The following is an 18,099-nucleotide window of genomic DNA, read 5'->3' on the forward strand; positions in this document are numbered from 1 at the left end:
ATCACGGTCCTTTACACATGAAGGCGACTTTCTGTGTCTCAGAGTTTCAGGTCACAGGCACAGTTCTCTAGCCCACAAACGCATTGACCTGTTATTATCCAGTGTCACGTTCGTGTCTCTTTGTGTTCCAAATGATTCCGTTGACTCTATCACCAGGAGAGGCACGGTCGGGAGGCCTAGGAAGGCCTTCTTGCATTTTACACGGAGCCACGCTTGTTCGATTATTGCGGAAACCCAATGGCTCGATGGGCGTCTCCTCGTATTTGGGTCTGAACGCCACGTCGCGCCGCCTCGGAAAACCCAAGGGCCCGACAGGCGTCTCCTCCGGTGGCTCTGGCTCTTTGCCCGAGGCCAGGCTCTAGCTATTTAAGCCGGGCAGAATCTCGAAACCCTAGCCACACAATCATCCCCCCTTTGCCCGCCGCCAGGCCATCCATTCCTCTTGCTGCTCTCCATCCTGACCCTCTCCGCCATGGATGGGCAGGAGGAGACTACTGCGGAACCCCGTGTCCAGACACTGCAGAAGATCCAGGCTGGCGAGGGTTCCTCATCTGTAAGTTCACTCTTCTTCCGCTTCATTCATTTTTCCTTTCCTTCGGCTACTTGATTTAGTTGTGAAACGTGAGTAAGCCAGACGGAGTCTCAAAACCCTAGCCACATCCCCTTCCTCCATTTGTCCGCCTCCAGGCCATCCAGTCATCTTGCTATTCTCTATCCTGACACTCTCAGACATGGCTGTGCAGAAGGAGACTACTCTAGAGCACCATGTCCAGTCGCAGGAGGAGATCTCGACTGCCGACGCTTACTCAGCTATAAGTTCGCTCTGCTTCGGCTTCATTCATTTTTTCTTTCTTTCGACTACTTGATTTAGTTGTGAAACATGGATTATTGTGGTGAGCTTCCTCCTAAGTTGATGAGGGTGTGTCTTGCCATCAATTTGACACCTTGTCCTTTTTCCAGGTGAAGAACCTGTTCAAGACTGTGGAAGCTCACCTATCCAACCTCGTGGAGATAAAAAAGAAGTTGAATGACGAGAACAAAGCCATCATTGCACATCTTATGGATGAGAAGGCGCAGATCGAAGTTCAGTGTGACAAGCTGAAGCTGGAATCATATGTTATGAAAAAATAGATCGAAGAACTTCGCGCTGAGCAACCAAAAAAGAAGTCTCGCCGGACTAAGTAGACAGCAGCGACCGTGATCTTTGTATCTGAAGCTATTAAGCAGTGCACAAAAAGTTTCTTATTTTGTCTTGCGTTACCTCGTGTTGTCAGTAACTTTAATAACAAATGAGTTTTGGTTTCCTGGGTCACGTTCATTCCAAGTTTATGGGTACAGATGTGAGCATTAACGTAATGGACGATTCGAGAGACGCTGTTTTTAAAAGAACGGGCGTGAAGTCTCTGCAGCCAAGGTTCTTTGAACCAACTAGACTCATGTCTTGTGAACTGATGAAGGCGTCGACGTTCCTGCCTTTCCTTGTTTCAGTTTAAAATGATTCTGGCACTGCTTCTCTTACACACAGCCATGGGTGTTTACTCTGTGAGGCACGGAATGGCCTATGTGAGAGACACTATTTTTAAAAGCTTATTTCCTTGCATTTAAAAGCACGGACGTGAACTCCATATGAACACGGTTTCATACTGAGTTGTGTCACGCTTCTTTCTTGATTTTACGTATATTATTCGATAAAGGCGTGGACGTTCATGGCTATCCATATTTCATTGTTAAGGGTCACAAGAACGGGCATACAGCCTTCAAAGGAATGGCGTGCTATTATATAGAGTCACGCACAAAGGTTTTCTTTTTGTATTCCAAATGAGCCGGTGGACTCGGTCAGAACGAGAGGCACGCACCTGATGCCCATGGAGGCATGGTTTTTCTTACCCAGAGTCACGTATGTGCGTTTATTACGGAAACCTAACAGAATCGGGTTTAGATGTCAACACTTTCTGTTTACTCTATGAGGCACGTAACGACCAATTTGAGAGACAGAAAGAGGCACACATTTATTGGCGCAATTCCACATGACTGGCGACTATGACATAAAGTAGCATAAACATAAAAGACTGAAGGTAGATTGATTTCATTAGTTGGAAGCTCCTTCATGGCTGCACACACCACAAAAACAAACAAAGCCTACATATAGTGCAAAGAGAAAAATAGTTGTTTGACAAGGTTTACACAAAACGCGAACTCATAAAGTTCACGACAATAAATAACTCCCAAGAACTTGAGCAACCATCTCAAGACCTATTTTTCAGCATGCACATCTGAAATGGGTCCGTCAAATCCAGATATTCAACACTCCTATCTCTTAAATACTGACGCACGTGGGTGCAACTTGAATGTTGATGCTCTCCAGATCCTTTGCACATAGAACAAAGAACGTCGCAATTTCTTCGTTACCCAGGCAAGGAATATAATCTTCTAGCGTTACTGTCTTCAGACAAATGTCGTGATGTTTGAGAAACTGCTGGTGCATATGACACCATATGTTTTTTTGACAACGACGCCTCAATCGTCCCTAAAATATGACCAGTGCTCAGTGAGGTGGATCTGGAAAAATGGATTATGTCCTGTCAACCCACGAAACGACTTAAATACCGAGGGGCACGGGAGGGGTACAGATTAATCACCTCTCCTTTATTTTTTCTATAAATGGTAGATGCCTGCTCAAAACATTTAATAAAGTCATGGCTTTGATTATACAAGATGCGCTGTTGAACATGCAAACCAGGCACGGGCGAGCCCCTCCGTGTTTTAATTTTTAATGACACACATACATTAAAAGAATCTGTTCTATGTCGGAAGCACTGTTCTACAATCATCTTGTCTCTGTGATATATGAAGTCAATGGAATTTGATTCAGATATATTCATATTCGTATTGATGCAGAGAAGCACAGAAAGATCCGGAGTAGCATACATAGAGATATTCATAAATAATTTCATAGTACCACACACATTGATTCTCATTCAGATCTTACAAAGAACACCACTTATACATAGATAGGAAGATAGATAAATAGATAGATAGATACATAGAAAAAACAAATCAGTCATAACGCTGGAAGAAACGATCCCAGTTTGCCCGAGTAGCTCGATGAGGAGCCATGACTGCTCTTCTCCTCACCCAAGCTGCATGAAGCTCCTTCCGCTTCCATCACGGAAAACAAGCTCGAGCTCTTCATCGCTACACTTCCACATCACCTTATCGGAGAGCCGGCGGTTGTACTCTTGCTCCTGCTTATCCTGGGCGGCCACCTCTTCCCTCTGCATGTGCCTCCTCCACCTCCTCCTCCTCCTCCTCCACTGCTGTGCTGCCGGAGGCCTCACCTCCATGGCCTCTCCCTCCTCCTGTGTTACATCTCCCAAATTAGGATCAGGATCCATCTCTAGGGTTTGATGTGGGTGGTGGCTGATGGAGTGGCTGGGAAAGGGTGGCCGGTGTGGGGAGGCATTTATATTGACACTGGTGAAGGGATGCAATGATCCATTCCAGAGACGTTGTTCTTAAAAGCACGGGTATGAACTCTCTACAACCATGGTTCTGTATCAAGTAGCCTCATGACTTGTGGACTCATGATAGCGTGGACGTTCGTGGTTGCCTGGCACTCTGTGTTTCAGTGTTTCGGCTCACAGGAACATGTGGAAAGCCCACAAAGGCATGGTGTGGTATTATATAGAGTCATGTTCGCTTGGGTTTGTGTTCCAAATGATTCCGTCAACTCGTTTAGACGGAGAGGCACGGACATGAACCCGTGGAGTCATGGTGTGCTATTACATAGAGTCACGTTCATGCGTTTACTGCAGAAACATAACAGAATTGGATTCAGATGTGAACCCTCACTGTTTACTTTGTGAGGCAATGAATGGACGATCCGAGAGACACTATCCTTAAAAGCACGTGCAAGAACTCTCTACAACCATGGTTCTGTACCAAGGATCCACTGTCAAATGCATGGAAGTCAAGCAATGAGGGCCACACTTTTAGTAGTAGAAAAAGCACTTTATCAGCTGGCGTTGCTCCTTTGTTAGGCGCACAGTAGGGTGGCTGTGGAAGGCATGTTTTTCAAGCACAGAACGAACAACATGATGCCACGACAAGGTCAAAAGCATGGTTGCGAGTCTGCAGTCTCACGGCTAGAATCCTCGAGACGCATTTGGGTGTGGCCTGTTGAGTAGAAACTCGGTTGTGCGGTCACCAGAGGCACTACGTAACGCCCCGCGAAACATGTTTGGTTGACCTGTGTGGTGGCTGTCTATGATTTTAGCTCTTTTCATCTCTCCTGTGTTACAGCAGAGACGCATGGTTGTATTCTTACACCATCCAACTTCATAAAGAAAGGGCTATAAAAATTTACAAGCAAACCTATCGCCCTTATAATATTTTCTCAGCTGAGTAATAAAAATACCTAAACAAGCAAAATCCGTTCTGCCTAAATTTATATTGTTTCTACAACTGCACCAAATAAACTTACAAGCCGTTTTTATAACCACAGTATGAGGAGCAGAAACAGTGCAGCGGCTCAAATGCAGCTCCATCAGTGCAAGGCTCAACTGCAGCTCCTAAGTGTGTATGGCAGGTACATACGAGAAGCACTGCTCTACCTGCAACATAGGCACAGTTGTGCATGCATTCTGTGCATGACAGGTACATACGATAGGCACTGTCGTACATACAACACAGGCACGGTTACACATATAGCGTGCTTCTCTCCACTGAAAATTAAATCTACTTATATCTTTTAACCTTGGTGCCACAGCATTTTATAGTCCTTCGGCCCGTACAAAGCCGCAAAACCCCACATTTCCTTCATGGCTGCATGCAACACAAAAACAAACAAGCCTACACATGGTGCAAAGAGTACAACGGTTGTCTGATAAAGTTTACATAAAACCCTAGCTCAAAAGAATGCAACAACAAATAACTCCATACACCTGGACAACTAACACAAGGCGTGATTTTAGCATCCAGACCTGAACGGAACCGTCAAATCTAGGTATTCAACACTCCTCTTTCTTAAAAGCTAACGCGCATGGCTACAACTTGATGATAATCTAAGACGAGCACGTTTAGAAGCCCTTCTATGCCACTCCAGAACCCTTTGTTGCTTTTCGTAAAATACTCCCGTGAACTCTACGGGAGGGGAGGTAAACTTAATGGTGATGATCTCCATATCCTTTTCACTAAGAACAAAGAACATCGCAAATTCAGTGTAACTCTCGGAGCGAACACAATCTTCCAACGATACTGTCTTCAGACAAACATCGTGATGTTTGAGAAACTGCTAGTGCTTACGTCGCCATTTGTTTTTTTCACCACGACAAATCAACGATCCCTAAAATATAAATGATAGGTTCAAAATACTTAGTGTCTATAAAAAGAGATACAGACCATCGAAAAACCAAATGAAACAATTAGTTCTACCACCTCCGTAATAAGAAGTTAGACATAGACTTGTCTATATATGGATGTATCCAACAATAAATCATGTGTATATACGGGTGCATCAATTCCAGTCAAAATTAAGACAAGCATTTTGAAATGGAACGAGTACTACAGTATGCACATTTCTGAAGATCATCACGTCGACAAACAAGTTCTCCAATTTTGGAAAGCATTGCAACAATTCAACAACGATGTCCACTTTATAATACATGTAGATAAGCAAGGTCTTAACAGATTGACGCATTGTTGTTAGACTGACTGCCTCCAAACCCTTTATGAAAATTAACAGAATATGGATCACAAAACTAATAGAATAAAGGTTGGATTAAATAAAACTTGTTTCCTCAGAAACAAAGTGAAGCTGGAAGTATCGTGACAACTCAATACCTCAAGACACGTGATACGACATGGATACGGTTCAGGCGCAGAGACACCGGTTACCTCCAAGTCCTGACTCTGCATGAAGAATAGAACATAGACCATCAAATTAATAGGAAAAAACATCGGAACAAGTGCAGCTCTGTTCCAGTATGAAGGAAAGTTAGTACCTCAAGACACGTTGAGGGAGACACGAACCGGAATTCACCCAACGTCTCCAGTTTAGGTGCAGAGACAACAATTATCGAACAGTCGTTGACCAGACAATCAACAATCAACTGTGGAAGCAAAGGGGCATCCTCAATAGCGAGTTCTCCGTGTGGACAACAAATGCCAATGCTTACAAGGTTAGACGAGTTTATTGTGATGCCAATGCTCTATTGCAAACAAGTAGGAGAGACTCAAGTGCAGGGAAACTAGAGTGGATTATGCTTCGCAATGAGGCATCTGATATATCTACTTCCAAAAGCGAGAGTCTTTTCACTAGTGGTAGCTTAAGCATCCCTACGTAATTGTCTGGTATTTGGAAAAGAACAAAGATGAGGGTGTGGAGAGAGGAGGAAAACCGAAACACGGACTCCGGTGATGAGGGCTTAGATGAAGAGCATAGATCTAGCAGTGTTACCTCTTGCGTTAGAAATCCTGGGAAGAGGTAGTAGAAATCAAGAACCTGGATATTGTCCAGCTTCCAGGATCAGAGCCAGGCATCAACGGTGGAGGGTCTGCACTCGAGGTAGCATGCCGGGATAGAGAGGCGGCTAACCGAGCCAGCATGGCCGGACAGAGTGGATTCTGGAAAACTGACAACATTACCGATAGGATTTCTACAGAGCCGCGTTCAGGAATAGCATTTGCGAACGCGCTCTGTGGTGAAGGCGGACAGCTGAGATATGGTCTCGATATGAACTGTTTCTCTGTCGTTAAAAAGATGAGAGACAGAGATCTCGCGGCAGTCGTGATTCAGAGGAGCGATGGGCCACAAAGGACGCTAGCGACGTGCGAGGATTCAAGTACGGATGCCCTCCTTCATGGGAAGACGAGAGATGATCTCACCTAGGATGGCGTCGGCGAGATCGCTGATGCGGTCCACACGACATCCCTCTTCTTCCTCCTCAGATCGAGAGGGAGCACGATCGCCGCTTACATCTCAAGACTTACATCCCCTCTGACCACCAGCACACCACCAGAAGGCTGCGTTGCTGGTGGCGCCACTCTCGACCTCTTGGTGCTACGAGCAGCGCATTCCATCTCCAGTTCCATTGCTGGGGTGGCGCCGCCCACGACCAGTGCTCAGTGAGGTGGATCTGGAAAAATGGATTACAACCTGTCAATCCATGAAACGACTTAAATACCCACGACGGGGAGCGGAGGGGTCCAAATTAATTACCTCTTTTTTAGCACGACGGTCCGGGTTAATTACTACTCGTAACAAGTAAATGGTCGGTTGCTACTTGAAACATTAAATAGAGCCACGACTTTCAAGGTACGAGATGCATGGTTGAACACGCACACCAGGCACGGGCGTGCCCCTCCGTGTTTTAATTATTTATCGCACACATTACTTTGAAGAATCTGTTCGGCGCCTGAAGCACAATTCTACACTAATCTTGCCTTTGTAAGCTGCAAAATTTTCCACGGGCACGTTGACAATTAAGTAACTGTAAAGACCGTTTCAAAGTTAAGTAGATTCAAGGCCGTGCCTCTGCCTTGCAGATGATTCTGCCAAAAAGCTCACAGACAAAAGCAAGCAAGTGAAGTGATGGCAGAGCCACGGTTTGTCAAGAACCACACACATGATCATGCCTTCGTAGGAAAGTGATATGAGACGCACTGTTCTACCTGTCACACAGGCACAACCATGGCAGACGCATGGTTTGCCACGTACCACACAACGGTCATCAAGTGATATGATGCACACTGTTCTACATGCCACACAGGCACGCCCGTGATTCCACGTGCTTCAGTAGCATGTAAAGACGTGATTCTCTCATAGGAAACTCCATGGACCTACTGCCAGGCACTATATCCATTTGTGAAACAGAAACACAAACACAACCATGACCCGTTGTGTTTGAAATCTTTGCATCATAGAAGCACGGCGTGAAGGCACATGAGGCACGGTTGGACACACATCGCAAGCATAGTTATGTACTTTATATTTCAATTACTTACAGACATGCATTCATAATAGAAGAGCAGGTGTGAGAATAGGCGAGGCACTGTTACCATGAAAGCCACGGTTATGCGGCCCCAGAAGCACGACCCAGATTCTATGCTTAAAAATGTTTTCATTCCATAACGGTGGGCATGACCATGCAACCATGAGAGTCACGGTTGAACACTCACCAGTGGCATGGCCGTGGCTGCCTGTGCCCATCAGTTATTTTTATCTCTCTGTCACGAAGTAGAGAAGCATGCTTGTATGCTTACAACATCCACGTTCAAAAATCGACGCGGCTGCGGAAAATAACAAGGAAACATGTGCCTTTGATATTTTTCTCTGACGAGTAAAAATACATAAAGAAGCAAAAGGCGTTATTATTTAAATTTGTTTTGTTTCTATAACTACAGCAAATTAACTTACAAGCCATTCTTATAACCACAACACGAAAAAATAAAGAATCGACACCCGCCCGCCCTCCTCACCGATCGCTTGCTATCTCATCGCTCCATCTGTGGCCTTGATTTTGAATGTTCAGCGATCCATTCTTCCTTGTCCACCATTGTGCAACCCCACCCTTGTGCATAGCTATTCAACCTATTTACCTGTAAAATTAATATACATACATAAAAACAAAGCGAAAGATTGTGGTCATCACTGTTTTTTGCTTATGTCCTGTTTAAGTTGCATTATTACCTTTTAATTTTTCTATTCGTACTATTCTCCGGTACCAAAAAGTCACCACTTAGATCTTTCCTTTCTGGAAATGGACTACGCAGATTCCGTGCCTTGTCCCGGGCTTCCCTATGCGCATTCTGTGTGCCTGGCTTGTGTGATGTTCGATTCTGGCGTAGATGCAAGACTTTGGTAAATGCTCCCTGTTGTCAATGGGGTCGTTGGAGTTGCTGGCATCTGACATCTTCCTCTTGGGCTTGGAGTGCATTCTCCTGAGCCGTTTGATGTCCTCGATGGTGTTGTCGGCCATTTCATTGACCTTGCCCTATTCTCCTGCTGCGATTTCCTCTTCTCCTGTTCAATCCTCATCCTCTCCTGGACTTCTAGGTTTTCCTGGCAGTTTGTTTTCCTGTGACCCGTTACTCCACAATGGCCGCACTTGGATGCGGCTTTGTTGCCTTTTGCTTTCTTCTCAGAACCAGCTTTGATTCGATCTCCTTTTTTCATGCCCTTTGAGCCACTCATGGGAGGGTTCTTGAGTGTTCCGGCAAAAATGCCTGTGTATGGTTCCTCAGCAAGTGCCGCCATGACTTTTATTTTCATATCTAGTGTACACTCACGCAACACACTGTATGCCTTCTCTTTTCTGCAAGCATTTGAACAGATATCCGACAACTCAGCGTAAGCGAGGCCAAATCTCATAGTTTCATTGTCTTGTGCGGTCATGCTATCACCTTGACTTGTAGATAGAACTTTCAGACTCTCTGATAGATTCCTGGTCCATCTGAGGATGATGAAGGATTTTGGAAGTTGATCGATCATGCCTGTTTGGTCCATCACCTTAAGCACATGGCAGCACTGAATGCCATCCATGCTTATTTTCTTGCAGCTGCAACTGTCTATTTCATTTTGCTCATCCACATCTACCCTAAACTCAGACCTGTCAAATTCCTCGCCCGGATATGGTTTCCACTCTTCTGTTCTAGGCTCAATAATCCTTTTTTTAAAATACTGCGTCCCCTTTGCCAGGTCAGAGCACTTGTAGTATGTCCGGTTCCGTAGCTCCAGCTGGAATTTCCTGAAAATTTCATTCGTGTATACTTCACTTGCTTGTCTCTCAATCGGAAAACCCATCTCTAGTGATAGCATTTTCTCAACTGTTCGGTGTCTTTTCCTGTCAAGCGTCGTGAGGCAATTTTGCTGAATCATGTGATATGCACCAACAAACCTTTTTATAGTGTCCTTGTGGTCGACGTATGTAACATCCCAAATTTTCAATTTGGAATGTTATTCATTAGATCATCATGCATATCATATTTTTTTTTGCATTTTGGTTGATCCTAGAAAATTCTACGCAACTCAATGACCCACGGAGAGAGTTGGGGATTTCGTTATTTTCATATTTGAGTTTTCTCAAATTTTGAGAATAGGATCATTTGATTTTATTTATTTTATCATCAATTATTTCTATTACAAAAATATGAGAGAGGGAATAAAATGACTTTCCTAAAATAAAGAAATAGTGAGGATTTAATAATAAAATCAAATAAGATTTTATTTCGGAGTTTTTCGGTGTTTTATTTGAATTTAGGAAAAATGTGCGTTTTTCAAAATTTATTTTAGGTCCCAAATAAATGTTCACCTTGTGCGGCTTGATTTTAGAAGCCCGTGAAAATTTATTTCGGAATTTTTGGAGTCCGTTTAGTATTTCTTTTTATTTTTCTTCCGAGCGGAATAATTTAAAAAAAACGAACCGACCTAGGGGCCGTGTCCGACCCGGACTCCCGGCCCACTAGGCTTTATAAGCCGGGGGGGCCCAGCCGAAGCCAGCCACCCGCGCCCCAACCCTAGCGCCGCCCGCCGCCCCAGCACCGCCGCCGCCCCCCGCCGCCGCCGCGCCGCCACGCCGCGCTGCCGCCCTCCGTCGCCCCACGTCGCCCGAGGTCCGCCGCCGCCTCGTTTTCCGTGCCGTCGTAAAAAAAATCGGCGTTCGTCGTTTTTTTTTTCTTTTTCTTGGATTAAATCCGCGATATTTCTGATCGCGATTTCTGATCCGATTTTCGTTTTAGTATAACTTTTCGCTCGTTTATCGGAATCAGGCGATTCAAGCGCCTAGAGTTTTGTCTCGAAACCCTCTATCCGTTTAACCAACTTAAACAAGATTTTGATTCTGTAAAATTTGCCTTAGATCCAGATTACTAGAACGATGTTGTTTTCTTTCGCTGTTTGACTTTCGTTGCTTCGTTTGATTTGATTCTTTTTGCCAACCGGAGTTCTTAAGTTGAACCTTCTGGTTAGATCTCTTATTTTAGTTTTACCCGTGCATTAGATGAGTACTTCTTGTATGCTTGTTTGTTTGTCTGCGATAGAATACCCGGAGTGCGCCGCCTGTTACTTCGAATCGTTAGCTTTCGTGGATCATCAGCAAGGCAAGTAACACTTTGATCATACCTTTTCTACTACCCAGTTTTATTGCATTAGATCAATCCTCACACATTGCATGATTAGGATCTAATTAAATTGTGGGATGGGAAGTAGATGAGGTAGTACCTATTACCTGTTATTATCAAACCTTTGGGAGTTACTTCTGTGTTTGCTTATTATGCCATGCTATGCTAGTAGACGTGGATTGGGTGAGTGATATCCATGAAAGATGATTGTTAATTAATGGTTTTTCTAAGGTGGCAACTTAAACACACATCTGGGTGGATTGAGGCACCTGGGTATTCCAGGACTTGCCTGTTTTCTTTTGGACCACCACCCAGGTTCAAAGGGATCATGAGACTATTCATACTAGAAACTTCCGTGTGCAGCCACAAGCTATTATGGGCTCTAGCATAATTGACTAAGTCATGCAAACTCTTACAGTGGTAGACTAGCAGATGTAGGGGATGTAGGTGGTATGGTCTACCTGATCGTAAGGTGCTAGCGCTTCTGAAAGACTATGTCTCGGTCATCCGTCTTCTCAAACACCATGTAGTGCGAGAAACCAAACGGAGGCGATCGAGTCTTGTGGGAAAAAGTGCGCAAACCTCTGCAGAGTGTAATAAACTAATCATGGTTAGCCGTGTCCCCGGTTATGGACATCTTGAGTATCTAGTACTTGGATTATCATGTGAATCTCAACATGTTACTCTAAATTAATTTTGTTGGGTTATGTTTAATGATGATGCTGTAACACCCTCGATGCGACTGTAGCTCCCACGTGTCGAGGCATGACTTAGAGACATAATCGCATTGAAGGCATATGTTGCAAGTTAGGCAATCTTCGCAACATCCCATGTAATATAATAATGAAAGGGGAGATAACATAGTTGGCTTACACTCGCCACGTCAATCAAATACATAAATAACATTACATCATCCAAACACTCAAGGCCCGACTACGACGCCAAAATAAAAGATAACCCAACAAGCGACACGGTCCCAATCACCCCCAACTGGGCACCACTACTGATCATCGGGAAAAGAAACATAGTAACGTTGAGAGTCTTCGTCGAACTCCCACTTGAGCTCAAACTCGTCTCCTGGAGCGGAATCATCAGGCCCTGCATCTGGTGTAATAGTAATCTGTGAGCCACAGGGACTCAGAAATCTCGCACCCTCGCGATCAAGACTATTTAAGCTTATAGGTAAGGCAAGGTAAAATATGAGTGGAGCTGCAGCAAGCGACTAGCAAGTATGGTGGCTAGCTTATACGCAAAAGAGAGCGAGAAGAGGAGGCAAAGCGCGAGCGAGAAACTAGAGAACAACCTGTGCAAACATTACTCCAACACTGTGTCCACTTCCCGGACTCCGCCGAGAAGAGGCCATCACGGTAACACACTCGATTGATTCATTTTAATTAAGTTAAGGTTCAAGTTATCTACAATCGGACATTAACAATTCCCATCTGCCCATAACCGCGGGCACGGCTTTCGAAAGTTCAAATCCCTGCAGGGGAGTCCCAACTTAGCCCATGACAAGCTCTCACGGTCAACGAAGGAATAGACCTCCTCCCAAGACGTTCCGATCAGACTCGGTATCTCGGTAATTCAAGACACTTCGACAGGTTAAAACAAGACCAGCAACACCGCCCGAATGTGCCGACAAATCCCGATAGGAGCTGCACATATCTCTTTCTCAGGGCACACTCAGATAGGTCAAGCTACGAGTAAAACCAACCCTCGAGTTTCCCCGAGGTGGCCCCGCAGGCTGCCCGGTTCGGACCAACACTCAGAGGAAGCACTGGCCCGGGGGGGGGGGGGGTTAAAATAAAGATGACCCTTGAGTCTGCAGAACCCAAGGGAAAGAAAAGGCTAGGTGGCAAATGGTAAAACCAAGGTTGGGCATTGCTGGAAAAGCTTTTATCAACGCGAACTATCAAGGGGTTCCCATTATAACCCAACCACGTAAGGAACGCAAAATCCGGGAACATAACACCGATATGACGGAAACTAGGGCGGCAAGAGTGGAACAAAACACTAGGCGAGAGGCCGAGCCTTCCACCCTTTACCAAGTATATAGATGCATTAAGATAACAAGATAATATAATCATATCCCAACAAGTAAATAAATGTTCCAACAAGGAACGGCCTCCAATGTTCACCTGCAACTAGCAACGCTATAAGAGGGCTGAGCAAAGCGGTAACATAGCCAATCAACGGTTTGCTAGGACATGGTGGGTTAGAGGTTTGACATGGCAATTTGGGAGGCTTGAAAGAAAATGGTAGGCATCGTAACAATGGCATAGCAAAAGAGCGAGCAAACTAGCATATCAAAGATAGTAGTGATTTCGAGGGTATGATCATCTTGCCTGCACAGTTGTCAGAGTTGACTGGATCCTCGAAAGCAAACTCAACGGGCTCCTTGTTAGCGAACTCGTCTCCCGGCTCTACCCAAACAAGACAAACAAGCAACAAGGATACAATCAACCACGTGCAAGGATCAAGCAATATGATACAATGATGATATGCTATGCGGGATGCGATGCGGGATGCAAAATGCAAGATATGACAGGAAATGCATGAACCTGGCCTCAACTTGGGAATCCAAGTGTGCCACTGGAAAGATGAGATGAAATCGCTTGAAAACGATATAAAGAACGCCGGAATCGGAGTTACGGTTTGGAAATGGCAAGCGAAACAAAAATGACTCCGGTATCTAAATGCAATGAGATGAACATGCTACAGCACCCAAACATGACAACAAAATACATGGCAGGGATGCATAAAAGATGCTTAACAAAAGTCTAGCACTGAGCTATGGCCAAATCATCCATTAACAGGTTCAAACAAGCATGGCAAAAATGGATATGACAAACAGATCTCAGACTTAGTGAAATTAACACTTGTCTGGAATTTCAAATCAGGTAGCCCTCTTCGGAGCAACAAAACTACATGCTACAGGACCTGATCATGGAAAAGTAAAGCATGGCATGGAGATACTCAAAGATCTTAACAAAAGTCCCTTAGTGACCTTGAGCCAAAAGGGATCAAAAAATACAATTGCAAGCATGTGAACATAGCAAAAACATAATCAGTTTTCAGACTTAGTGAAAAACTGACACATGCTGAAATATAACTCAAGTAGGCATGTTTACGAGCTCGATGCACTCACTACGGTGCAAGTCATGGAAATACAAGAATACATCCATCAAGAAGGCACAAAATTCAATCTAGACATGGCAAGAACAATATCATAGCATGCACGGAACAACTACAACATCATCGGCAAAATCGCAAACAAGTTGACAAACTGCCCAGATTCACAAAGTAGCAAAAGTAGAGCGCGATTGTCTCAAGCTAGGGTTCTCCATAATTGCAAAAAAATACGTGGATGGGTATATCACTACATGATTAACAAAACATCCTTACTGATCATCCTCAAAAGAGGCACGGATCACTAGGAAACAACATGAACATATGGCAACATGAGATAAACAGATCAAGGACTTAGTGGAATTGCTAAGTCCCTGAAAACAGAATTACTAATTGCACCACTTTGCAAGCTTGCACAAGTCACCACACACATCACAAAAATACATGGGTTGCACCTCTGGAAAGATGACAAAACCCTTAACAAAGCATATGTAGAACTCAAGGGCATATCATGCACACATTAATCATGGCAAAAATGACAAAAACCTAAATGGAATAGCAGATCTGACAATTATCTCAAGTAGCCCTCTTCTAACAGCATTTCGGGCATCAATATGAACTCAAATGAAAATGATGCAATGGAATGAAATGATGTACTCTCTGAGATGAACATTTTGATATGCTATATGCATGAATCGCAGCTACAGATGCAAAGTTACGGGGCTACGAACAGGAGCACTTGGATCTGCAATTTCAGGACTTGGAAGAAAAAAATGACCTAGGGTTACTGTTCACCCCGATCCAGATCTGGATCCTCATGGTCACTGTAGCGGCGGCAGCGAGCCGATGAAGAACGGCCGGCGTTCGAGGTGGCCGGCGACGAGGGAACTCCGATCCGGCGAGGGGGGACGCCGATCCGGTGCGGCAGGAGGCGGAGGCGGCCGCGGGTGGACGTCGAGGTGGCCGTGGCAGCCTAGTGCGGCAGGGCGGCAAAGGCGGGGCGGCGGGACCGACCGGTGAAGGGGGGCTGAGCCCGGCCGAGCTAGGCGGTGGTGGATCGGGGCGGCGCCGGCGGCCGTTGATGGAGGAGATGGCGGCACGGGCGGTGAGGCGTCTCGGCCAGGAACGGCGGCGGGGAGGGCCGGAGATGGGCTCCCGGGCCTGGCGGCGGGGACGGCGGGCGCAGCCAACGGGGCGGCGACAGGAGGAGGTGCAGTTTTTAGGGTTTCGGGGAGGAAGAAGATCCAAAAACGGAGGGGGTCTTTAAATAGCCATAGAGGGAGCTAGGAGAGTCCAAATGAGGTGCGGTTTTCGGTCATGCGATCGTGATCGAACGCTCTAGATGATGGAGCAGAGTTAGGTGTGTTTTTGGGCCAAATTGGAGGGGTGTTGGGCTGCAACACACACGAGGCCTTTTCGGTCCCTCGGTTAACCGTTGGAGTATCAAACGAAGTCCAAATGATACGAAACTTGACAGGCGGTCTACCGGTAGTAAACCAAGGCCGCTTGGCAAGTCTCGGTCCAATCCAGAAATGTTTAATCCCCACACACGAAAGAAAGCTAGAAAAGACCACCGGAGGAGAACGAAGCGCCGGAATGCAAAACGGACAACGGGGAAAATGCTCGAATGCATGAGATGAACACGTATGCAAATGCAATGCACATGATGACATGATATGAGATGCATGACAACGACAACAACACACGGAGACAAAACCTGAACCCAAGGAAATAAAATAACTTAACGCCGAAAACGGCAAGAGTTGGAGTACAAATTGGGAAAGTTACATCCGGGGTGTTACAGATGCTTAATTGGGATTGAGAATGCTGTCAACCATTCTCAATGTTTAACAAACACCATGATAGTTAAATAAATTTATTCCTTTGAAGTAGGGAAAAATTGGCTTTACGCAAAACTGTAACCATAGAGCTTTCCACCAGCCAAATATGCATATAGTATAGCTGTTACATTCCATTACTCTCTATGTGTTACCTTGCCAGCATATTCCATGTGCTGACCCATTTCGGGCTGCAGCGTTAATGTTGCAGACTTTTCAGACGATGATTAAGGAGTTTTAGATCATGGTTCTATACTCAGTGATGCCGTTGGAGTTGATGGACTCACTTATCTTCCAAGCCTTCAGCTGTTATCTTTATTAGATGGCCTTAAGCCATATTTATTGTAATAAGTTCTCTAATGAGACACTCGATGTAATAAGTGTGTGATCGCTACTCTGCAATAAATCCTCCGAGTACTGTGTGGTGTCAGCATTACTGATCCAGGGATGACATCGGAGCACAGAGATCAGACTATTTGAGGTCTGGTTGCTACAGAGATGGTATCAGAGCACACGCTGACTGTAGGACATGACCACTAAGCTAAAGACCTAGATCACTATTCACTCTCTCCTCTTCTGACCTCTCATCTTTTCTACTCTTTTAGGATGGCGGATGCAAGGAACAAGTTCACACAACTGGATGAAGATACACCCTTTGGACGTCACTTGAAGGAAGTCACTAGATACCTGAACATAGGAGTACCAAGCTTCACCGGAACCTACAACGCCACTTTACCTGAAGAAGAGCGCTGGATGATTCAAGTTCAAGTTCCAGGAAGGACGTTCATGCCAGTCACTAAGCCCATAGAAGTTTCTTTTGATGCACCAACTTGGAGTCTAGGAAAGAGCATGGCAGCTCACATCGCCATGGGACGCATTGGAGAAGTCTACCGCAATGACCTCAAGAATACAATCTACCAGATTTGTGGGCGCCGAGATGAGCACTGGGAGATGATCAACACCCGGAAGGATAGATCAATTCCAGCTTTTATCCAGGAGTTAAACCAGCACATTCGACGACAGGAGAACCAGATGTGCGCCGACATGATAGATCTGAAGAAGGCTAAGACTAGAATCAAGGAACCGGAGGAAGAACTCAAGGCTACACGTGAAGATTATGAAGAGGAAATTGAAGTATTGGTGGATAAGAATGCCGACCTAACTATGAAGCTAGAAGTATTTATGGGAGGCCCTATGCCAGTAGATGAAGACGCAGAACCCCAGGAGATTAGCCCGGAAGACTACATCATCATCGACGGCACCGACTCGGAACCAGATAGTAGCGATGATGACTATGTTGATGAAGCTGGAGCAGATATCATGGAGTCTGCAACCGAAGAATATTTCTAGTAGACCACCTCATCAGTAGTAGTAGTCCACCATGTAAATACAATAGTCCGAGCACTTTTGCGATAGTTAGATCGATTGTATGCCCTTGTTTGATTGATTGAAGTGAATTGTTTGCTTTTGCCTCATGTGCATATGGGTTGTGTTTTCTCTTTAGACACCCTCTATTCTTATATCTCATCTTTTCTAAACCCTCAGATGCCTCCGAGACGTGACCCCGGATTTGCCTTTCCACCGGAGCTCACCCAGTTGATCCAGTAGCAGAACACATTGATGCAGTTACTAGTCCAGAATCAGAATCAAGGGAACAACAACAACAACAACCCACCACCACCACCACCTGTTGATCACTTAGCCCGTTTTCTTAGGCTGAATCCGCCGGTGTTTTCCAGTAGCACCGAGCCGATAGTAGCAGATGATTGGCTCCACAAGACAGCTAGAGAGTTGACCACAGCAGGATGTACGGATGCGGAGAAGGTGAAGTTTGCCGCACGTCAGCTTGAAGGACCCGTAGCATCATGGTGGGAGAATTTCACAGCCACCTTCCCTATCGACACTGTCACATGGGACCCGTTTCAGCAGGCTTTTCGTACTGCACATGTTTCAGCAGGAGCTATGGCCATGAAAAAGCGTGAGTGTCGCAACTTGCGCCAAGGAGGACGGACAG

At 45.3% G+C, this 18,099-nt stretch overlaps 1 pseudogene; it reads right to left on the reverse strand.

The window, feature by feature from the left end:
• Positions 1-8,797: 8,797 nt before the first annotated feature.
• Positions 8,798-18,099, reverse strand: part of LOC125554763 (uncharacterized) — a 29,270-nt pseudogene continuing 19,968 nt past the window's right edge.

Source organism: Triticum urartu, chromosome 4A (genome assembly GCF_056163025.1).
Source record: "Triticum urartu cultivar PI428250 chromosome 4A, HENAU_Tu73, whole genome shotgun sequence".
NCBI lineage: Eukaryota > Viridiplantae > Streptophyta > Magnoliopsida > Poales > Poaceae > Triticum > Triticum urartu.